Source organism: Tupaia chinensis, unplaced genomic scaffold, assembly GCF_000334495.1.
Source record: "Tupaia chinensis unplaced genomic scaffold, TupChi_1.0 Scaffold148108_1, whole genome shotgun sequence".
NCBI classification, from domain to species: Eukaryota; Metazoa; Chordata; class Mammalia; order Scandentia; family Tupaiidae; genus Tupaia; species Tupaia belangeri.
In genome coordinates this window covers 248,805-273,031 of record NW_006207959.1, presented here as the reverse complement: position 1 = coordinate 273,031, position 24,227 = coordinate 248,805, and the positions used below count along the sequence as shown (strand labels likewise).

At 43.6% G+C, this 24,227-nt stretch overlaps 1 protein-coding gene and 1 non-coding gene across 2 annotated transcripts in view; both read right to left on the bottom strand.

Annotated features, from left to right (window-relative positions):
- The window catches only part of LOC102496579 (mitochondrial amidoxime-reducing component 1), a 53,606-nt gene that overhangs the window by 8,244 nt on the left and 21,135 nt on the right, over positions 1 to 24,227 (bottom strand). The window lies entirely within an intron of this gene.
- Positions 5,495 to 5,618, bottom strand: LOC114006456 (U6atac minor spliceosomal RNA). The gene has a single exon (XR_003548168.1). It is a non-coding gene; the product is annotated as a U6atac minor spliceosomal RNA (small nuclear RNA).

Sequence of the window (24,227 nt, the reverse complement as noted above, 5' to 3'; positions counted from 1 at the left end):
ATTCCTGGGAAAACTAAGGACAGATTTCTGGAGTTTGAAGAGCCTATTGATGTGTAGTGTGGGTGAATGCAGGATTGAGTCAAGCTGGGGTGAGGGAGGCTGGTGTAGAGAAGAGATCCTTTACTGATAACCCAGATTTGCTCCTACCAAGATCTCGAAGAATGAAGAAGGCCTTTTCTCTAGTTTCTTTCCTAAGAAAAGAGATTTCTAATCAACCTTGGCTTTTTATATGGGACTTAAAGGAGCTGAATAGTGTTATGTGTTGAGATTTTGCCCAGAAGAACTAGAGCGTGTTTGAGCTACTAGAAAACCCAAGTTCCCTGATCCAACATCTCCTTCTACTTTTGAAGAAACTGAGGCCAGTAGAGGGGAAGTGCCTTGGCTAAAGTCACCCACCAAGATCCAGAGCAAAAACTAAAACCAACTCCTTTTCTCTATTTCACCTATTACTGTACCAGAATAATAAAGGAAAGGAGAAAGAGGGAGGAGAAAAAGCAGGTGTGGGGAGACAATATGAAAATGTGGAGCGAATGCTCTGCTTTTAGAATAATCAGAACTGGGAACCAGCAGTTAGCGTAATGGCTATGTCACTGGACTCCCACGTAGTCGACCGTGGTTTGCGTCCTGGGCCCGGTGGCTTAAAACTCACGCCGGGCGTGTGTGCGTGTGTGCCCAAGATCCCGAGAGGAGAATGGAGGAAAAGGGATTGAGGTGTGAACATCCCCCCTGGGGGGTGATTTCTCGCTTTCTGTCTCTGTGTCTGTCTGGCAAGCGCACGCGCCCTATAGCAAAAACCTCTCCAAAAAAAAAAAAAAAAAAACAGAACTTCGGATTCAGGGAGTTTCTTCTTTATTTTAAGAAAGAACATGTTTTAATTTAAATTTTTAAAGAATTATTTAATTTAATTAATTTATTTAATAATTTTTAATTTGACTAGAGAGGGACAGAGTGAGTGAGAGAGAGTGAGAAAGCAAGTCACCAGGTCCAGAACTTGAACCATGGTCAGTCATGTGGGAGTCTAGTGCCCTTAACCACCATACCACCTGCCAGCCCCAATAATGTATTTTTATAATTCTACTTCTATGGCTGGTGGGAAAAAACTACTTCAAGTCCCCAAGGAATGTTAAGAAACCTCCATTAAATTCTAGTCTTCAAGTCTGTCTGAGTCATAATAACTATAATAAACTCTGGGAGGGTGTGTGTTTTCTTAGAGTTTCACTTTTAGGATAGGGAGAGGGAAGCAAAAAAGAATAGTCATGTTTGATAAGTATAAGAAAATGTGCTGGGCTGGTTTCATAATTAGGCACAGCCTAACATATTAAGTCAGTCAAGCAATTCTATCTTCAGAGTTCCAGAGGATGGGATTGGGGATGAGAAGGTAGGCCTGGATCAAGGGTAGGTGGACTATGCTTGACACTATGCGCTTTCCCATGTAGGGTATCTATATATGCTGTTTTCTTTGCTTGGAATGCCTTTTCTTACTTCTGATCCCAACTACCACCACACTCTTCAGGGCTCAGCTAAAATGTTCCCTTGGCACCCTGCACCACTCACTATGTACCATTCACTTTGCTTGTAATTAATCTCCTTTATACCACTCACTATGCTTGTAATTAATTATTTATGTCATTTGTTGTCTAATGCCAGGTCTCCTCACTGAATGGTAAGCTGCACCAATGACAGCAATGCCTGTGTCTGTTTTGCTCATGGCTAACATAGTGATACACAGAAAGCGCTCAATAAAAATGTAGTGAGTGGCTTCAAGGTGTTACTATCATCCCTACCTCTAAAATCTCACCATCTTTAGAGAGACCATTCAGAAGGCAACTAAGCAGTAAAGAGGCTTTCACCAAGTCTCTTCTCCTTTGCTCCACTAGCCTGAAACATCACATCTTTGCACTGAGGCATGTGCTTGAATAGGCAGGTCTAGTAGAGAGAGGACTCATTGGTCTGGGCTTAAACAAGCAATGCAGATATAACCACTGAAGGTGTTGACAACTTGGAAGACATAAGTCCAGTGCACCATTCCCCTCTCTGGCATGGATGAATGGCTGAGCAAGATAGAAATGCCCCACAGGCAGAAGAAAGTGATTTCAAATGGGAGACCCAAAGGACCATCCCAAGGACAGGTGTTCAGAATTGCATAATGTGATTTTTATCTGTCTCTTAGATAACTCTATTGCATAAGCTCTAGGCAAATGGCAGGGTTAATTGATTCCATCATGGTAATAATTAAATCACCCTTGAAGATGCTCGGAAATAAAAGTAAACCATTCTCAAACTGGAGTTCTTTGACTTACTGGGACAATTGACATCGTACAATGACCAACAAGCCATGTCGAATAACTAATATTTAAGCACTTTGCCATTTTCTAGAAGAGCCTTATAACATTAAAGGTAGGCATTATTATCATACCTACTTTATGGATGGTCGAATGAACTACACAAAGATGGGAAACTTGCCCACAATCACACGGGCAGCCAGAGCTGGGTGTGGGCAGGCTGCTTTCTCTGCCCCCTCTCACCCAAACCATGGGGTTTGAAGTCATCAGTTGATGTCAGTGTTGGAGCCTGGAATATCACCTCTGTCAGGCATAAGCACATTAGCATGGCGTCACCCTGGTCATTTCCAGTTGTGATCTAAGGAAAGGGAAAGCTCTCCACCTGCCAACCACATTGCGACTAAGTTTGTGGACACAGCTAGCCCACTGTGACCCCAACGGCATGGGTGGCTGGGGATGGGGGTTGCAGCTGGACGTGTTGTCTTATGCCCTGTACACTTGGAGAGGTGGAGGCAGGGGTCTGTGCTGGTGGAAACCTTGCCGAGGTTCATCTTTGGGAAGTGAGTCCAGAAGTCATGGAAGTTCTCTGAGTTGGGGAATATACCAGGTGTGTGGATATAGGAGAAAGAGTAGAAGCTGGGCCTGGTTTTCAAAATCAGCCTCCAGGTCATTGTCCCCAGAAGAGCAGGTCTCAGAGGAGACCAGCGTCCTGGACACAAAACAAAAGGATAATAAGTAAGGAAGCAAATGAAGTTGCTTATCTCATTTATTTATTTTTCTTCGCCTGTTTCCGCTTATGCTCCTCCAAGCCAACTCCCCCAGGTCTCTGGTTTCCCGGCCACTATCTGCCTCATAACCTCCCCCATTAGCACTCTCGGCCCTTCGGCCCTTCGCTGCTCCCAGTAATCTCTCCTCCAGGCCTTGCTGATGACTGTATTTACCACCACACAGGATTTCCGCAGGTGATAATGGCAGGGCCTGTTCGCTCGAGCTGTCCCTCCTCTCCTTGTAATAGAGTGTCATTGACAGCAAGGCAAGGTTGCTAATTTCTCCCAAGAATGTGACTCCCCACACACACAAGTGTTTTACCTTTACCCAATACCAGCTTCTCTCAGTAAGTAGCACCTCAGTCTCATATCCCTCCCTCCCTGAACACTGTATGGTTTAAGACTTAAATTAAAAGTATGAAAAATCAGATGTGCTCTGCTCTGGTCTCCAGGTGTGGGTGTCCTAGATGGAGAGCCAAGAGATACAAGAAGCACTGAGGTGAGGTTCTGAGCAGGTCACTCATTGCCAAGCTCTAGCCTGAGGACGGTGGGGAAGAACCTCACCGTCACCTCCTCAGGTTTCTTTGGCAGACCTTGTCAGTCTAGATCTCCACAGGAAGGAGAGAGATAGAGAGAGCCCTGTGGCAGCCACTCTCACAGAACACATCCCCACACCACTGCATTTAGTCACTTTAAGAATGTTAGTGTTTCACTCAAAAGCTACGTACCTGAGACCAGCAGTTAGCATAATGGCTATGTTGCTGGACTCCCATGTAGTCGACCACAGTTCAAGTCCCAGACCCGGTGGCTTAAACTCGCGTGTGCATGCGTGCCCAAGATCCCGAGAGGAGAACGGAGGAGAAGGGATTGCGGCATGGCCATCCCCCCTGGGGGGGTGATTTCTCGCTTTCTGTCCCTCTGTCTCTCTCTGTCTTTCTGGCGAGCGCATGTGCCCCATGGCAAAAAAATAAAAAATAAAATAAAATAAAAACTATGTACCTCAGAGGGTGATGTGGTGATGTGTCCCATTTCTTTTTTTAAAAAAGTTTTGGTATTTAACTCTTCCATGAGAGAGGGTGACAGAGAGAGGGATTATGTGAGAGAGAGACAGGCCCCCCCAACAGGGTCCGCGTATGCAATCCACTTGTCATAGCCAGCCCAGATCACAGGCACACATGCGTGTGCACCAGTGTACCCAGGGAGGTCCCAGGATAGGAACCACTACCTTTTCCATCTGGGCCCTGTTGTGTTGCCACTGTGCCACCACCTGGCCCATGCTTTTGAACTTCTTTTTTTTTTTTTTTAGAGAGGTTTTTTTTCGCTATAGGGCACGTGTGCTCGCCAGACAGAGAGAGACATAGAGACAGAAAGCGAGAAATCACCCCCAGGGGGGATGGTCATGCTGCAATCCCTTCTCCTCCATTCTCCTCTCGGGATCTTGGGCACGCACGCACATGCGCCTGGTGTGAGTTTTAAGCCACCGGGTCCGGGACGCGAACCGTGGTCAGCTACATGGGAGTCCAGCAACATAGCCATTACGCTAACTGCTGGTTCCCTGAACTTCTTGTTAATGTCTAACACACATTCAGAAAAGTACACAAGTCACAAGCTCAACAAGTTTTCACAGAATGGACACTCAGTAATCAACACCTGGATCAGTAACAGAATTTTCCCCACATCCAGAGCCCCTTTCCTATTCCCTAACTCAGTCACTCCCCCCCCGCCCCCCCAGGGAAACCACTGTCCTGACTTCTAACTCCATATAGATCAATTTTGCCTCATGGGGTTTACTTCTAAGATTCTAGACTCCAGGGACGCACAGAAAAGACTTCAATTTTTCTTCATCAGCAATATCTGCTTCAGGGCACACTTGTTGAACCTCATCCAGGTGGTCTGAATACTAATACTATGACAGTTAAGATCCTTAACTCCTTACTAATACATAACCGGTGAGGAATTTTAGTAATAGAATTATCTCAGTGGGATACATAGCAGTGGGCAGAATGCCAAGTGTGGAGGAAGAGTGGACTCTGATAAGCAATGTAAGGGCATTGTAAAGAGACAGGAGCTGTGAGGACAAGGCCTCCAACAGCAGGAAACTTAAACACATGTTAATGTTTTTGCCAGAGGGACAGAGGGAGCTCCAACCTCTTCTAGCAGTCTTCGGCCATCTCTGTCCCTTCCCACTTCCCTCCATTCCTAGAGATACTAAGCACAGCCACACTCTCTACCTACTTACTTTAAACAAAAATTGCACCATACAAGCATGATGGGACACACAAGTAATTTTTTTCTTGTGGTAAAATACACCTAATACAAAATTTACCACTAGCGACATTTAGCACAGTCACAATATTGTGCAATAAATAACACTTATCTAGTTCCAGAATATTTTCATCACTGTAAAGGGAAATGTGGCACCCATGGCACAGACACTTTCAATGATCAAAATGAAGGCTAGATGCTGTGAAGCAGGTGGCAATGCCTAATGATATGTATGTTGTAGAGACTTGAGGGCCACTTCCATCCTGTCAAGGGGAGTACTAACCATCTTTACTTTACATAACACCTACATACACACAAGGGAGGGGTCTTCAAAGAGTTCATGGGAAATGTGCATTATGAAAAAATGATGTGTGGATTTCAAAAAGGTTGTAACAAAATAAACTCATACCTTAATTCCATTTTCCATAAGCTTTCAAAATCTTCTCATAATTTAACACATTCTAGTAACCACATTAACAGGTAAAAAGAGATACTAGCAGATGGCATAGTGGTTACATTGCTGGACTCTCATGTGGTCAACTGTGGTTCGAGCCCCAGACCCAGCAGCTTAAACTCAGGTTGGGCACGTGTGTGTGCATGCCCAAAATCCTGAGAGGAGAATGGACAAGAGATTGTTGTGTGGTCATCCCCCTTGGAGGGTGATTTCTCACTTTCTGTCTCTCTGTCTCACTCTGGTGAGTGCACACACCCTATAGCAAAAATCTCTCTACAAAAATAAATAAATAAATATTTTTTAAAAGGTAAAAAGAAACAGATGGAATTAATTTTAATAACTTATTTGAGCCAATCTATTCAAACCTAGTATCATTTCAACATCTAATCACACAAAAATCATACTCTCTCATTTGCACCACATCTTCAAAGCTTGTATTTTATGCACATTAATCACCTCAGGATGAACTAGCTATGTTTCCAATGCTCAACGGCTACACATGGTCCATGGCTACAGTGCTAGGCAGTACAGCTCTGAATACTTTGTAGGATGCCATTAATATTCTAACTCATCATTTTAAAAGGTTATTATTTAGTACACAAAAGTACCAGGGTTACAGTTTTATTTTTAATCCAAATTTATTTTAATTATTAACAAAATATTTGGAAAACTCAAAAAGAAAATTAGACATAAGCCTCAACACAAGAAAAACTATGATTATATTTTAGCACTTGGTATGTTTATATTTCCTCATAGTTCTTTTCTCATGTGCATCCTATTATATTATCCCCCTTTGAGGTAGAGAATTAAAGTCCAACATGGCCACTCACCCAGAGGCAAACGTGATTTTCTAGTGGTTGTGATTGTCTGTCAGTTCACAGGGCCAGTTGGGGCCCCGAGGACAGTTGCAGGTTCGTCCTGTAGCCTGACCACCCTCCTGTCCCATCAGCATTTCTCCAGCAATGCAGGAAGTGGGAGAGGATTAACTTAGAAACTTGGACTCACGGACTGACATCATGAGAAGCTGCTCTGGTAGCTTTAAGGATCACAGTCAGTCCTTATTTGTGGCCAGTGGAATCAGGGCCTTATGGGAGGTAAATCCAGAATAGTCAAACATCAGCTGTTTTGTGCCCATGCATTTGCATCATCACTCCTCCGACATGGCCAGCACAGCTTCCCAAGACAGCTTAGTGCTTATCAGAGGTGCCCATTCTCATGGAGCCCTTAAAAGAAGGGGTGATAGGACTGAACAGTATCATCAGTAATGCAGCACTCTGCAAGACTGATTCACGTGGGAAGACTCTAGCTTATCTGGAGACCTTCCTGAGTAGGCCAGGCACCCACATGCCCATGATCTGGGGCTGGCTAGAGTCGAGCATGGAATGGATCAGTGTCAGGATCTTATTGGGGGAGCTACTTCTCTGTCTCTGTTTCTCTCACTCATGGAAGAAATAATTAAACTAAAAAAATCCCCCAAAACAATGGGGAAAGTCCTTCTTAAGGACTCAGGTAGGAATAGGAGTGATGGGTCAAGAATGAATTCACAGCCCTTTCAAATGTTTCCTTACAACCTCCAGATCTTTATGGTGTTTTCTTTCACTCACATTTAAATCTAAGTTTGAAACATGACCTGTGTAATGAGAAAGTTAGTTAACTAGCTCGTATCTAAGATCTTGCCCAACCATACATCCCAGGATACCAGAGTGCCATTCATCTCTCCACCCCACAGACACACACTCATGCCTGCGTGTACTCACATACACTCATCGCCCAGTCTCTAGTTTCACATAGGAAAGCATGCAACAGAATACAAAGTGTGTTCAAAAAAATTCAAGCAAAATGAATATTTTGAAAAGCTATGCCTGGATTTCAATTTTTTCCACTAAAATAAACTCATATTTTAATCCAATTTTCCCACAAAATGTTTGAAGTCCCCTTGTAAGAACACCTCACCTCTACTGCCTTGGTAAATCTCTGGGAAAACACAGCGAGCTAAACAGAAGCACTTTTATTTAGTGTTTATGCTCAGCAAGAAGAAAATCTAGCAGAAACCAGACTGGGTACCCAAGAATGTAAAAATATTTTTTTTTTCTAGTTGCTTCATGCCACAATGCCCCAAGTTGGAATAAAAATGTACCATTTCATATGTTTATAACAACATCTGATTTAATATTATACAACTTTGCTTAGTCACAAACCAGAACAAATACTTTTCGATTTATTACCCCTTCTACTCAGAGACTTAAGTAATCATAGTTAATAATGCAGCCATTCCAAAGCCCAGGGAAAAGCTTTACACTTCTTTGGGACCTAAGATTCCCGAGCGTCAGGTTATTTTCAAGGAGGAGTTAAGGTTTTAAAGCTCTCAATGAAGCTCAAAATTTATCTTTTCCAGTTCACATGAGAAGGGTTTCCTCTGAAGCTTGGCTAGAAGATAGGCGGAGATGAAAACCAGTTGGCACACAGACCTCTCTGAGATCTCAGAAAAAGTGGCAATCACTCCTCAGCCTTCTTAAGTCTTACCTTGACTTAGAAAGAAGAAGGAGTAAGACCGTACCATTGGTGTCCAGGCTTTTAAAATTAGTAATGTTGCATGTTGGGCTCCTTTCTTATTTATTGCTTAGTGATAACGCATTAATTAATTTTAAAAAGGAACAAATATTCCGACAAAGCGTACTTTCTAGTTTATCTCCCCCACAGATACATACACACGTAAATTTTGTTGCACAGTTTGTACACAATTGTTAAGCCCAAGCACTGGCCCTGCTTGGCCAATCAAGATTAGTCAATGGTTAACACCTTTGCATGGAGGACCAGGTGGTAAGTTCAGTGCTTCCAGAGTGTTGCTCTTTTTCAGGGCACAGGTGGTCCTCTGCTGCATCTAAGAGCAGGATCTATGGTCCCCTGAAGGCTGGGAGAAGTATGTTTGGATCATCCCAAATGGGCACATGTGTGCTTAACCATGGTGTGTTTTGGTGGGTTCCATTTTTCTCAGAAAGCCAGAATTTGTCACTCCAATTTTCTTAAAGTTGATTTACTTCTTTCATGAGCAAGAGAGACAGAGATAGACAGCATCGCCAACAGGGTTTTCATGTACCATCTACATAAGTCTCAGCCATCATGCCTTCCCTTTGCATTCTCAAGGACGTACTGAGATGTGAACCCCAGACCTTTTCTGTGTGGGTCCAGTTGCATTCCCACTGCACAAACATCTGACCCCTCCAATATTTCTTTACACACCACTAAGGAGAATATCAACATTAGTGTAGAGGTACATAGGGGCGAGTGGGAGCTTGGTCTACAGAAAATAAGGTAAGCATTTAGAATAGTTTGGGGTCCTTATAAAAATGAGAATTTGTGGGCTCAGCAGGTAGGGTTGTGGTTAGGGCGCTGGACACATCGCTGACCGTGTTTGAGTCTCGGACCTAACAGCTTGAAACATGCTGGGCATGTGTGCTTGCATGTCCAAAATTGCAGGAGGAGAAAGGTTTATGGTGTGGCCATCCTCCCTGAGGGGTGATTTCTCCTATTCCCTCTTACTGTCCCTCTCTGGCTCTCTCCAGTGAGCACACATGCCCTATGGCAAAAACCTTAAAAAAGAGAGAGAGAGAATTCATAAGTCCTAACCCAGATCTACTATATGGAGATCGCTGGTAACAGATACAGAAACAGCCACTTCGAACAAGGCCCTCAGGTGATTCAAAAGCACACTAACATTTTAATATATCAGTCTTAAAATTCCTATAAGACATAAGCAAAGGTTTCAATAAGATTGTAGCATCAAACCTGTTTCCAGTTGAAGATACTATCACTCTTTGAATGAATTCTTGTCAATTTTTTTTTTTTTGAAGAGGTTTTTCACTATAGGGCGCGTACGCTCGCCAGACAGACAGAGAGACAGAGAGACAGAAAGCAGGAAATCACCCCCCAGGGGGGATGGTCACGCCGCAATCCCTTCTCCTCCATTCTCCTCTCGGGATCTTGGGCATGTACGCACACACGCCCGGCGTGAGTTTCAAGCCCCCGGGTCCGGGACGCGAACCGCGGTCGACTACGTGGGAGTCCAGCGACATAGCCATTACGCTAATTGCTGGTTCCCTTGTCAATTTATTTTTTAGCAGCACGTTGTCAGAAGTCAAAGCCTGGAGTGCTAGTTAGATCTCGTCACCTATAATGTGGACAAACAACTTAACCTTCCCAAACCTCACTGACATGAGTTATGTGTTAGGGATAAGTGTGATTATAATACTAAAGCAGCTTATGAAATTCTTTCATATCCATCCTACTTTACTGGATTCTCAGGATGATCAAATAGCATGAAGTGGATGAAAGTGCTCTGCGTACTTGGAACACTTTACAGATGCAAGGTACAATTAGAATGTAGTTCTATTGGGTTTTCTTTTTCTTTTAATTATTTATTTAATTATTTATTTAATCAATAGAATATCTCTGAAGCTAGATTGATTTAGACAACAACTTTTCCTTCTAGTTTTGAGAGAATTCCTCTTGGCTCCCAAGAGGAGGGATTCCCTGATGTTGACACACATAGCCACCTTGGCAGAGATGCCTTGTGGTATGGCAAACTTAAGATTTGTGTTTACGTCCTCTCCCTCTCTGCCTTCAGCATAGACTTAACTCCCTTAAACCAGAAACCTGTTGGGACTTGGCCACAAAAAATTGGTTACCAGCGTGTCAGGCAATCCGGACTTTCCAATGACCTTAAAGTAGCATCTTTCAAAAGAGCAGCAGCTCCTTTTCTATATTGTTGGATCTTCAGGTTGATAATTCTGCCATTTTTGTTTCCCGAAAGTCAGGGTTGGCTGATGAGAAATTGTTAAACAACACGCTAAATGCGAAATGGCAACCCTCACTCTAAACTTTCCCTGTTCAGAACATCAAATGAAGACTTCATTGGGTTTTAGTGGCTTTCTGATTTTGGTAGTCCATTGAAGGAGGGAGTTTGAAAGCTTTATACTTTAAACAATTGTCTGCCCATCTCCTGCCTGAAATACCATGATTGTTTATAAAAAGTATCTTTAATAAAGTTGTATACAGTTTGGCTTGGAAAAAATAAAAATAAATTTAAAAAAATAATTATTTACTTAATTGTATTTATTATCATTATTTTTTAAATTTGACCAGAGAGAGACAGAGAGAGAGAGAGAGAAAGAATAAGAAAGCAAGCCAAAACACACACAGCCATGTGAGAATCCAGCCCCTTAACCACCATGCCACGCGCTTGCCCCTGTTTTTATTTTTTGAGACCAAAGTATCCGTTTAATTACTGATAAAAAGCTAGGCTGGAGGACATGGCTTAGAAATACAGAAGTAATGAAATTTCTAATACTGAACACTGCACTAAATTAGTTAATACCTGCTCAGCCTTGAGCAGCACTGGACAACTGCCTTTCCCAGTTAAGGCAGGGTCTTTTATGCCAAGCTCACCACTGGACTTAAGGGACCATAGGCCTAGCATCTCAGAATCAGGCAGAGTCCAAGCAGGAAGGTGGAGTCAAAAGAGCAGAATGCAGATTGGCTGCTTCCGCATATACCAATCACTTGTCCACTGAATAGGAGAATGCAAGGAGGCATAGAAAGGCCTATAGTAAATAAGGTCCCTTCACTCAGATACATTAGGGATAACAATGATTATAATACTGAAACAACTTAAAAGGATGTTACCATCTCTACCTAAAAGTTCTTTTTTTTTTTTTTTTTTGCCTTTGAACCCATTATGTTTGAACATTTTATGCCTAAAGTCAACCAAAAGTGGAGCCAAAATTCTTCCAAGAGAGAATCGGCTCACACCCACCAGTACTGGTCATTCTCCACTGGCGGTCTTCCTGGGCTGACAGTGCGAGGTTTTGTCCTATAAATTTCTAAGATGGGTCATCACAATGCATTATGTTTTTCAAGACCTTTCTGTATTCAAGACAGAAAATGTAGACCCATCTCAAATTATTTCTAGTTAACATTGATCAACAAAACTTATCAGAAGTTATGCAGTAAAATCAAATGATATCATAAAGGTACCCCAATGATAAAAGTGCCATGTATAAAATGTTCTAGATTTGAAAGTAAACCCCTCTAAATGTCAAGTTGCCAGGAAGTCTGAAGGCCCAAAGTAAGTCCCCTTACAAGTAAGGTACAACGAAGATAAATAAGAAATTAAAACCTGGACTTAAACTATCTTACCCTCAATCAAGGTATAATTCAGACACTACATTTAAATTGCTTGTTCTTGCCTTTTTTAACTTTAAATTATTATTTTATTTATTATGATTATTAAAGTTTGCTGTAGGGTATGCGTGCTCACCAGAGAGAAAGGGAAAGTGGGAAAGCATGCCACCAGGTCCAGCACCCTGTGGTCAGCCATATGGGAGTCCAGCATCTCAGTCACCATGCCACCTACTGGCTCCAACTGCTTGTTCTCTTTAGTCTCATCAAGATGATTTCTTAATTGTCCGGTGGAGATTATCGCAACATAGATTTAGAAAATAACCTAATCCTCAATCCTAGAGAAGTGATCCAGGCAAAATCACATTCTTAAAGCCCAACACAGGGTGGTCCCAAAAAACATTGCAGATTCACAAGGCAAGATTTCTCTTAGAAGAGTCTTCTAAGGGAGAAAAGGTAAATGGTTTAATTGAAGTGTTCAGCATTCATTGCCAGGTGACCATAATCCATGGGGAAGTTAATTAGGGTGCCATGTTTACCGCATCTGGGAGAGATGAACTCACCCCTGTAAACAGTCTGCTCTCTCATAGAGTAGCATTTGAGACATTTCTGTCTTAAGATATTTCCATGGTTCAAAATAAAAGCACTGTTCAAAGTGTTCCTTAAAAAAGGATTTATTTCCTGCCTAAGAAGCCCAAAATGTGGACACTACCAATAAAGATTAACACTTCGGAGTGTACCTAACATAGAGGAAAAGAAAGTGTTCGTTCCATTCTACAGATCATGCCCAGAACATTGCCTGCTGATATGCGGGCTGCCAACTGGAATGAGGCAAAATGACAAACATGCATCTGCAGAAAAGGGCCTCATTCCATAGGAAGCAAGATATTGGGAAGTGGGGAGGATAACGTAATTAAAAATGTAAGACCCAATATAATTCAGAAACATGTTGGTTGTATAGCACATTGGTAAGACTTGAGATCTTTATTTTGCTTTCTTTTCAAAAGCCCCAGGAGCATAATGAGAAGAATATGGCTTTAAGAACTGAGATTCACCCCATCAGGCATTAACGGTGTCCCACCCCATCAGGCATTAACGGTGTCTAGAAACTATGCAAACCATCTTACTCGACATCCCCAAGACGTTTATATCTGTCCAGTGCAAGACTAGCGAGGGGAACATGTTAATTTTCTCAGCCTTTTGATAGCACGTATACAAGATCTCTTGGCCTCACAAAAAGCTCCAAATATATTCTCTAGGACTTCAACTGCCTTAAAATATAGACTTGCATTTATCTTGGCCACATTAACGAGATCTGTTTGACCAATACATTTATATTTATGATGACTAAGGGCAGATTATGGTTGTTAAAATTTGTCCTTGGGACATGAAAACACTCCACTGTCATTAATACATTTTGTAATATAAACTATGATGTCAGGTCAATGTAAAGGGTAAAAACGTTCCAAAAGTATGCACACATCATTTTTTAAAGCAATTGAGCCTAATGGAATAACAAAGGTCATCATAACAAACCATTACAGCCTTGGTCTTGGCAACTCTGGCCACAGAAGAGCCTCCAAGAAACGATCATCATTCCCCCAATGTTATGGCATCCAGACGACAGGAAAGGCTCGCAAATGAGTCATGCGGGCTCAGATCCGCGGTAGCTATGTGAGCGCTGGACGATCCATTATTCATGTGTTTACAGAGAGCTTTCTCGGTTGATGTTAACCAGAGCTGCTTGCAAAGAAGAGCTCTCCAGCTGTCCTCGGCCGTCCTGGGCCTCCGACTAACAAGCTGCTTTAATTGCTGGGCAAGTCATCTGGAAGGTGCCCCTCCCCTAGATGGAGTAAACTCAACCTCTCTGAGATTTTATTAGGTGCAAAAATATGAATTAGAAATAATTATGGCAACAATACTTTATTTACAGAATTCTTAGCAAATCCTAAAGAGGGAGGAGATAGAAGGTAGACTTGACTCAGGTCCCACAGGGCTCCACCAAGACTGAAGACTTAAGGACACAGATCTGGGCTCGGTAGAAACCACAGGAGAAGAGAATAAAGGGGAAACAATCTGGGGCTGTGAAGACCTGGGAGGTGAGAGGAAGAGGGCATTGCTGAGGACCGCCAAGGGTGAGTGCATTACACTGATCAATAGCCAAAAATGAGTGAACTGAACCACTAGTCAAAAATGGCCTTGGAAGAAACTGGATGGGAATTCACTTTTCAGCCATTTTGCCTACCCAGCACCGCCTACAGGACAGCCGTAAAACAAGACTAAGGCAACTTGTCTATGAGCTAGGCCACACCATGGGAGCAGGTGGCCCAGTGGCACCTGCCCCTCGAATCAGCTGTGTCTGGAAGGAGGAAAGCGGTATCGTCAAAGCTGTGGCCTTGGCCTCTTCCTCTAAAGGGAGTCCAGTCAGAGCAAACAAAGGGACACCTAGGTATATTTTTATTATCCCAGGCCTAAGAATAATATTTGTGGTACTGAGCCAGATGCTTCCCCTTGTTTGAAATGGGTAGCAGTAGATGCTTTCATAACTTACTCATGCATTTCTAAGAATGTGGTAGAAACAATGTCCATTCTTGCTGATATGAGAGCATAGTGTAAAGTACATCATATGTTTGGTCGGACAAGAAGACCCCCTGGGGTAATTCTGCTTCATCAGGAGGTAACTTTAGTTGAGAGAAGTGTTGTCACAGAAAGGCAAAGCCAGAAGAGGGCCCATCACAGCACCATGGTACCACAATGCTCTGCAGTGCTGAAGCCAGATGAAAGGTCCCAGGCTGACAGCCCAAGGTCTCTCTGTGCACAGAGGGTACACGTGAGTGCACATCATCTGGGTTGTCTGAGACTGAGGGTGGATTGCTGCACGAAGATCCTGTTGGGCATGTCTTTCTCTTTCTCTTCCTTTCTCACAGAAGAAATAAAAAAAGAAAAACACTAGCAGACAGAAATAGGGTGCCCCTTCAGGGTGATGAAGTATCCTGGAACATTTTCATCAAACGGCATTGTTTAAGGCCAGGACTAGGCAGAGTCTGGGTTCCCCTCCCTCAGCTTGATCCACCCTATCCATCCATGACTGCAGGTGTGAAAGTGAGCCCAAAGAGAGAGAATGTGTCTCCCAAAGGCCCACAATAGGAGAGCTGGCTGGAGACACTTCCCCACACCTCCTTTAATGTTTCACACCCCAGTCCCATCCTCTGGCCCAAAGGGACAAGGGAGAAGACAAAAGTAGCCCAAGAGAGGGCCTCCTCCATGTAGCAGGGAGCACTCTTAACTTCTTCAGCTTCACACGACTGCCCCACTCCTGCTAACTGGTATTCCTGCTCCTGGCAGGAGTTCCCTTTCAAGATCACAACAGCATTTCTCAAAATGCAGTCAAAAACAGTCCCTTGGGAAGGGCAGATGTCTTCATACAGGTCTTTCTGGAACCTTCAAGAAGCTGTTCTGCCTTTGAAGAAGAGTGAGTCATGCAGGACCTCCTAAACTTTTTGGTTTAGGAGCATGCCTCCAGGCAAATCTTCAGAACTCCGTGGACCAGCAAAACTTTGGAACATGTATGTGAGGGTGTGGTACAACACCTGATTAGACCTAAAATCAGTCTGCCCTGAGAGCTTCTCTACCACTTTCTAGGGACTCCAAAATATCTGCTCTCCATCATCATGGATTGCTTGAATTTGTCACACTGTTTTCTGGGGGCTTTTACCAGGAGCTCCACTTTGGTGATAGCCTTTATAAATGGTTCCCCAAAGTCACAGTTGGCTAGTCTAGCTCACCTGACCTCCGCACACATTTTACCAAGTTGCAGTCCTCCCAGTGAGCTCATGTCCTCACTGCTCCAGTTTTCATAGGATAGAGGGAGCAGAGCAATATTTCCCATTGCCGCAAACTGCCTGATTTCTGTCAGGCCCACCTGATTTCTTTGTGTGTAAGAGTTGCAGCTTTGATCTTCTGGTTTCAAGTTTCTAACTTTTTCTGTGGAGTATCAGGCAACTCACCCAGTGCCTTTTCCACATGGTCCTTGTCCAGAACTCCAGCTCTGGGTTGGTTACTCACCACCATGACTACAGAATAACAGTTCCATGCAGAACACAATGCCCACCTTGAATCGCCCATTGCCTGCTGTGGTAAGATCTTTCTGAGGGTCCATGATGGCCTACATCCCTGGTCCTATATTGCAAGTGGAATTGTGAGCACATGTTCAGAGACCAAAATCAATGAAACATCAGCTGTGAATTTGGCCTTAACTAACTCATTAAATGTAAAATAAACATAAGCAAATAGCCTTTAAATCTCACTGACATGAGGCTTGGCAATGACTTTTAAGATTCTAGAGGTCATTGGAGCCTCTGTTTGAACAGCCTCACTCTCAGGACTGAAGGAGAGTCCCCTCAAGTGAGAAGGGTATCAGGATATCCCCTTCCATTCAAGGGTCCCCTGCAATGCATGTTGCCCTGAGGCCCTATCTGTAGAGAATTGTAGGGTCTGCTTGATGTGTGGCCCTTAACCAGATTTGGTCTGAAGAAGTGAATGTTATTTCTTTAAAAAAAAAAAAAGAATTCTTTAATTTTATTATTATTATTTCAATGAGAGAGAGTGAAAAAGCAAGCCGCCAGGTCCAGGAATCGAACTACAGTTGGCCATGTAGGAATCCAGTGCCTTAACCACCATGCCACCTGCTGGCCCGTGAATGTTATTTCTTACAAAAGATCAGAAATTCAGGTCTAAGCTTTTTGGGTTTCCATCGATTACAAATACCTAGGAATAACTACCAATCCCAGTTTTACATTTCCGATTGGCCCCTAATCATTGGCTGTTCTCAGATAGCTAATACGCACGTGGTTTTGAAAGTCCTGTGTGCATTCTACCATGGCTTTTCTAGGTCCCATAAGTAATGCTGCTTCTCAAACTTTTCATCTCAATCTATTTGTAGTTTCAGCATAAAGATAATTTATTGGGAAAGGTAATAGCCCAGGTTGATGGGATAATTGTTTCATTTTTCACTTCATGCCAAGCGTGCAAAAAAAAATTGCAATAATTCACCAACCAGAAAACACAAACTGGATATCTCTTCACTTGCAACCTTACCTCAAAGTTCAGTTAGATTTCAGTGACTGCTGAAACACGCACAGCTTTTGGTGAAATGCATGTTTATTTGACAGCCTTCCAAAGATGGATGTTTGCATGGGACCCCGTGTATGAGCAGATCCGTTTGTAGTAGGCCCAGGTCTGGTGAGGTGGCGACATTACTGACTTTCTCAGTTCACATCAGCCTTTCAAAGGCTGACTGTGTGCCAGGAAGTTGCTAGGATCTGAAACTAGTTAAAGTGGCTTCCATTTATTTATAGTTTTGGAAACACTTTTCATGCATTGGTCAACCTCCTAATACAAAGAACAAAATGGCCATGAAAGATATGTTTTATCAGATCTTAGAGTTACATAATGTCATCAGTAGAAAAATTCAATATTTTTTGTTTGTTTGTTTTTTAGGTTGTTTTTTTTTTTTTTTCCATAGGGTGCATACACTTGCCTAAGAGAGGCAGAGACAGAAGTAAGAGGGAAAGTGAGAAATTCATCTCCTGGAGGGAATGGCTGCACCACAATCCCTCCTCTGCTCTTCTTCTCCATTCTCCTCTTGGGGTTTTGGGCATGCATGCACATGTGACAGGCATGATTTTCAAGCCACTGGGTCTGGGACTCGAACCATGGTCAGCCATGTGGGAACTCAGTGCCTTGACCACCATGCCACCTGCTGGCCCTCAATATAGGGTTTCAAATGAACTAGCATGTGTTTTCCTCTTGTACTTTTAAAGATTTTCAGAAGCTTATTTCATACATTTGTTCTCCTCTTCAGTACTTTTTCACCCTGAATTTGAGGGAGCCCCCGTCATGAGTTATGGGGACCATAAGGATCCAGAATCCACTGTGGCAGCAGAATCACTGTCCTGAGCACTTTTAGAAAATCAAACACCTACAGTAGGTCACAAAGAACACCCAGAGGATGCACCCTACTTCTTTTTTTTCTTTTTAAAGAATTACTTAATTTTATTTATTATTATTGATGTTGTTGTTTAATTTGCTATAGGGCACATGTGCTCACCAAAGAGAAACAGAGAGGGGCAGAGAGTGAAAAAGTAAGCCAGGGCTCATACCACAGTTGGCCATGTGGGAGTCCAGCACCCTAACCACCACGTCACCTGCCGGCCCCTACCCTACTTCCTCTTAAAAAATAAACTACTGTGTACAGTCGAGGTTTGTGACATGATGTTACAGTTACAGTGAGGAAGGCAGATTAACATCTCATTTCACATAGTTGCTTTTTCTGCATGATAGGAGCAGCTAAAATCTACTTATTTAAAAAATTTCTAAAACAATACAATTTTATGATTATTACCAAAAAGACAAGAGATAACAAACATTGGGGATGGTATGGAGGAAAGGGAACCCTAGCATGCTGTTGGTGGGAATGCAGGTCGGCACTCCTGTCATGGAAAACAGTGCAGAATAGAACTCATTATCCCGCCCAGAAATCCATCCTCTGGATATAGATCCAAAGGAGATGAAATCACCACCTTGTAAAATACCCGTGTTGCCTCACCAGGTGGCACATGCTGCTAAGATGTTGTGTTCCGCAGGCTTGGACTACATAGGCCTGGGTTCAATTCCTGGTCCAACCTAAAAAACAGGTATGGTGGTGTGCATTGTGATTCCAGCAACTCAGGAGGCGGAGACAGGAGGATCAGGGGCTCCAGGCTGATATCTGCCCTCTGATACTTATTGTGGTGTTATTCACAATAACGAAGATATCAAACAACCTACTTTTGAAAAACAATTTTCTAGGAGAGAAAACTAAACCCATCCACAGATGTATTCAGTCTCCAGCATGGGCTGAGCGGCCACTCAAAGCCACTAGGTGGCACTGGGTCTTTTCAAGATCACTTCCTTTTGCTCCTAAGAAGGGTGCCATCGTTTCTCCAGAAACATCACACAGCACCCTGAGAACATCAAGCCCGAGATGCTCCCCTCGCTAGAGCCACTGTCCACTCCCATATGTTGGGAAAGCTCTGGCATCATGGATGGCATTTGTGAGATTTTGATTCATGGCAAAGAAGATTTTGTTTGTCTTGTCCGTCCGGATCGGTCTGGAGCAGTACTGTTCTTGTGACTCGATACTCCACCCTGATATTTTGAGGTCCTGCAGCCAGGGGTGCTGCCTGTCAGAAGGGACCTGTTGAATCTTCATGGACACTGTCTGAGAAGTGAGTGCCTGATCCAATATCTATGCAACACAGAGTCAGGCTCAGTGCTTCCCGAAGGTCAGGCTCTTTATTCCTTTTCAAAACCTAGCCTGGGGCTCGTGGAGAAAAAGGAAATGACATTCCAACCTATCCAGGGAGTCATTTCATTTTCATTGCATTTCATGCATTTCAAAATTGTCTTGGCTCACCCACTCTTCTTCTATTGCTTTTCTCCTAAAGAGTGCTAGTGGGACCAGCAGTTAGCATAATGGCTATGTTGCTGAGCTCCCATGTAGTCGACTGCGGTTCGAGTCCTGGACCCGGTGGCTTAGACTCACGCCGGGCGCATGTGTGTGTGTACCCAAGATTCCGAGAGGAGGATGGAGGAGAAGGGATTACAGCATGGCCATCCCCCACTGGGGGTGATTTCTCATTTTCTATCTCTCCATCTCTCTCTGTCTTTCTGGCGAGCGCATGTGCCCTATAGCAAAAACCTCTCCAAAAAAAATAAATAAATAAATGAGTGCTAGTAAGACTACGAAGGTTAGCACTTGGATAGGGGAATGGAAGAGCAGGAGAAGGAATGATTTCATAGTCATAGTTGAACAGGGAGTTTATAGCACCCTGTCTTGTCATTTAAGAGACTTGCTGAAGTCCTACTAAGTTACCAAAACTCTATTACTTTGCTTTGTGCACTGAAACATTGAGAAGTCCAAATGAGGAAGCACTTGGAAATCATGGATCTAAAGAAAATCCTGAGGGAGTCACACCCAAAACACTGTGCCTCATGTGCTGTTGTTTTTGAGGAGATCTTAAAAAGGCATCTAACATTTCAGAACATATGATTGCCATTACCGGCCCAGCAGGTACACAGGGTCTCCCACTTTGATTGTCCCTGGATTTTCCAGGACAAAATACTGTCCAAAGAGAGGCGACTTTCCATACAACTTTTGTTGGGAAGGATCACACAGGCGGTAACTGTAATAGCAAAAAGAGCAGAATGAAACAGTCAAACAGAAGCAAGAGCTGAATCAAACTTGTGGGCTTTTCTCAACTGAGGGAAGTATCCACCCCACACAGGACCACCATGTTGCGCAGCTCAAGAAAGCGCCATTCACATCCAAGTCCAACAGCATGGCGCCTCCTGAAGCTGGGCAGTGAACAGCCTGCTCAATGCACAACTAAAGGAACCCAACCAACGGCTCTGTCCCCACATATTTCTCTATGTTCATGTTCCCTTTTTCAGCATTTGGAGATTCAGTGCCCAGTAGGTCTACTTACATTATAACCTGCTAGTTTGTCCTCAGGCCCAACTCACAGGCCACATCTCCCAGGAAGGAAACCAGGGTCTCCCAGGAAGGAAACCAGGGTCTCCCAGCCAGAAATAATTCCCCTCCTCTGTTTTCTCTGCCTCTCAAATATCATGTCCTGTAATATTGGGGCACATGTTTGTCTGTTCTATAAGGCAGGGAATCCTGTAAAACAAGAACTGTGTGCTGGCTGCTTACACCTAGAACTGGGCTCACATGTCACCCTGACCACAATGATGTGTTGAACAGATGAATGTATCGCTGAGTGGAACTCTCCAATAAAGACAGTATGAAAAATCTCTGTTAGGCAGAAAAGCAGCCCCAGGAAAAGAGGATGTGGGCAGATGTGTGGGAACATGGCAAGATCCCCCCATCTCCCTCCACCAGAAGATAGTTTTCCTTGTTTCTTACTTACGCTAACTTCAACTTTACATCATGTTTATAGAAAGCATTGATGTGAGGCCAGCTAGAAGCACAGTGGTTAAAGCACCTTGATCCGATATGACTGACAATGCAGTTCAAGTCCTGGACATGGTTACTCAAAAGACATGCCAGGCTTGAATGCTTATGTGCCCAAAATCCCAAAAGAAAGGAGAAATGGAAAAGGGATTGCAATGTGATCATTCCCCATGGGAAGGATGCTTTCTCACTTTTGCTCTCTCTGTGTGTCTCTCTCCTGTGAGCACACATACCCGCTGGGGGGAAAAAATATTACACTTTCATTTCATTCTGCCTTCTTTAAAAAAAATCTATTATAACAACTTGGTTCTAATTTTGCTCTGTTTTGTTCTACGTATCAGGAAGCCACTATTGAGGAGCACAGAGAGACACATCCGGAACCTCCTTTGGAGTCCAGAGCTCCTCCACAGACTGCAAACACCTCTGCGGGCACCATGCTGTTCTTCCATGCCGCCGGATCCCTATAACCTGGCACAGTGCCTCGTACCCTGTAGCTACTCAAAACAAATGCTGGTTGAACAAATGAATGAATAAATAAACAAGTGGATGGAAAGTGATCCAGGCTGCCCTGTCTTGCCAAGAGTACACACTCCCTCATTCCTTGGTAATTAGGTTTCTGAATGGCTGTGGCCCCTTTAAGCCCAAGTGTTTCTCCTAGCCTGTCTCCCCTCGGTCAGCATGTAATACCTGGGACATTCTGGACTCATTTTCTTTTCTTTTCTTTTCTTTTCTTTTCTTTTCTTTTCTTTTCTTTTGAGATAGTTTTGTTAAACGGCACGTATGCTCACTGGAGACACAGAGAGAGAAACTAAGAAAACATTCTGGGGTCTTGTTTTCTTTTCTTTCTTTTTTAGAGATAGTTTTGTTAAAGGGCATGTATGCTGACTGGAGACACAGAGAGAGCCAGAGAGAGAGAGAAACTGAGAAATCACCCCCCAGGGGGGATGGCCACACTCTAATCCCTTCTGTTCCATTCTTTTAGGATTTTTAAGCATGCACACACACACGCCTGATGTGACTTCCAAGCCGCTGGGTCTGGGGTTTGAACTGCAGTCAACCATGTGGGAGTCCAGCACCTTAACCACTACACCACCTGCTGGCCCTGAGTCTGTGTTTTCAGAGGGTGGTCTCTTCGAGGTCAGAGGCAGATCAGTCATTTCTATTGCTTGGGATTTCTTGTGCAGCCAGGCTCTGTAGATTGGATTCCCAGGTTCTGGTTATCTCACGGAGAAAATTGAGAGGGTCGAAGTTCTGTGCATCGCGTGTTGACAATTAATAAAGAACTGCACATACATTATCTCTTTCCATCCTTACAACAAGCCTAGGTGAGAAAATGTATCACTACCCCTTTACGGGTAAGTCTCGGGAGTAACTGACTGGCCAGTATCACAGATCAAAGTGGTCAAGCTGACTCGATAGCGAAGGCTCCTGAGATCCACAGTCATCTCTATACCTCCTGAGAACACACACAGGCCTGAGAAGAATTAAGGGGTCTAATGTATTCCTCTGCAGAGAGGCTTAGCCACTCATGGTTTCATCTGGCCTTCCCATCAACCACATGCATGCATGCGAGCCACTGCCCCATCCAGCTCAGGCCCTTAAACTGCACAGGGCGGGTTGATGGGGATTGGTTTGTAACAGCACAGATCTGGTCGGTAACCTGGTTTGCAGGTGGCAGTTCATTCAACTGTCTAGGAATAGAAACAGGAAGAACTATGGAAATGGAGAATTGGTTCTCAGCTGGCCCTGCTGGCCAGGGCCTCCTTCTTGCCATAGCAGCATGGCTGCTGCATCGCCCTGCCTGCCCTGACCACCTGCAGCTGCTGTGAACATGGCCCTTCCAGGATCAGAAAGACTAAGCCAGGTCATTAGTGACCCCTTGTGGGCCAGAGGAGGTATTGCAAGTGGTCTATGCATTCATGTGAGCACCAAGCATTGTTCAACAGACATAGACAGACAGCATTGTTTCAGACACGGATCTTCTATGACGTTGTTTCAAATATATGTATATTTCATTGGGGATTAATAAATGAATGGCTCCTTGAGCAGGAGGCCCCAGACAAGTTATTTACACAGAGGTCTCCATGCTCACAGGTGTGGTATGCGTGGGGCCACTTGGTGACCTATAAGGCGCTGTGCACCAAGAAGACCTGCTCATTATTTCCACTGTCTGGGTTGCTCAGTTACTGGTCCATGTCCAGGCCATGATGCAGGTAGGGTCTCCGGTCACTATTCAGTCCCCATTTCTGGAGAGCCAGAAGCTTAAGCCATGAGGCCTAAGTCACATGGGCACGGGTCACTCCAGAGACCCGCTGTCTCTATGGCCAGGTAAAGAATTAATCCCCATTTTGAAACAGAACAAATTGTAGTTACTTACTCCTCTTACCTAACTATAATTTTTGTATCTAAAAGAAAAGATTTTGAACATCCCAACACAAAATAGTAAATATTTGAGATGATAGAGACATTGGTTACCCTGATTGGGCCACTATACATTGTATTCATGTATACTGAAAAATTACACTGCACCTGTAAGCACAATTATTGGGTGTCGGTTACAAATAAATTTACAAACGACAGCATTGTAAAACTCCCCAGAGAGAGGCCAAGCAGGTTTAGGTTAGGTTACATTTAACACAGCCTCACAGAATCAAAAAAAAAAACAATGTCTCTGGCTTTCTACCCCTCTCAGAAGGTGTGGAGTTTATAAACTGAGAGTATCAGTGAACTTAGTTTATATGGTCATTGTATACTGTATTTTATCATCTATTAAAAAAATCATATTTATGGGGCTAGCAGATGGCATAATGGTTGTGTCACTGGACTCCCACATAGTTGACTGTGGTTCGAGTCCTGGACTCCGGCAGCTTAGAACTCACACTGGGCGTGTGTGTGCATGCCCAAAATCCAGAGAGGAGAAGGGATAGCAATGTGGCCATCCCCCCAGGGGGTGATTTCTCACTTTCTGTCTCTGTCTCTCTGGCAAGCATACGCACCCTATAGCAAAAATCCCTCTTAAAAAAAAAAGTCATATTTACTGTCTATTCCAGTCTACCAGAAGAGCTATTATAAGTCCAATTCTTACAAATAAAGAAACTGAAACTTTAAGAACCTAAGCACCAGCCATCACCACACAGTAGGTGAGAGAGCCAGATTTGGGGGCCGGTCTGTCTCCTCCCCTCCCACGGAGCTGCCACCCACGTCTATATCCTTCGGCCCTTAGCTCCACACAGCACAGCCTAACACCAGTGGCTAGTGGCAGAAAT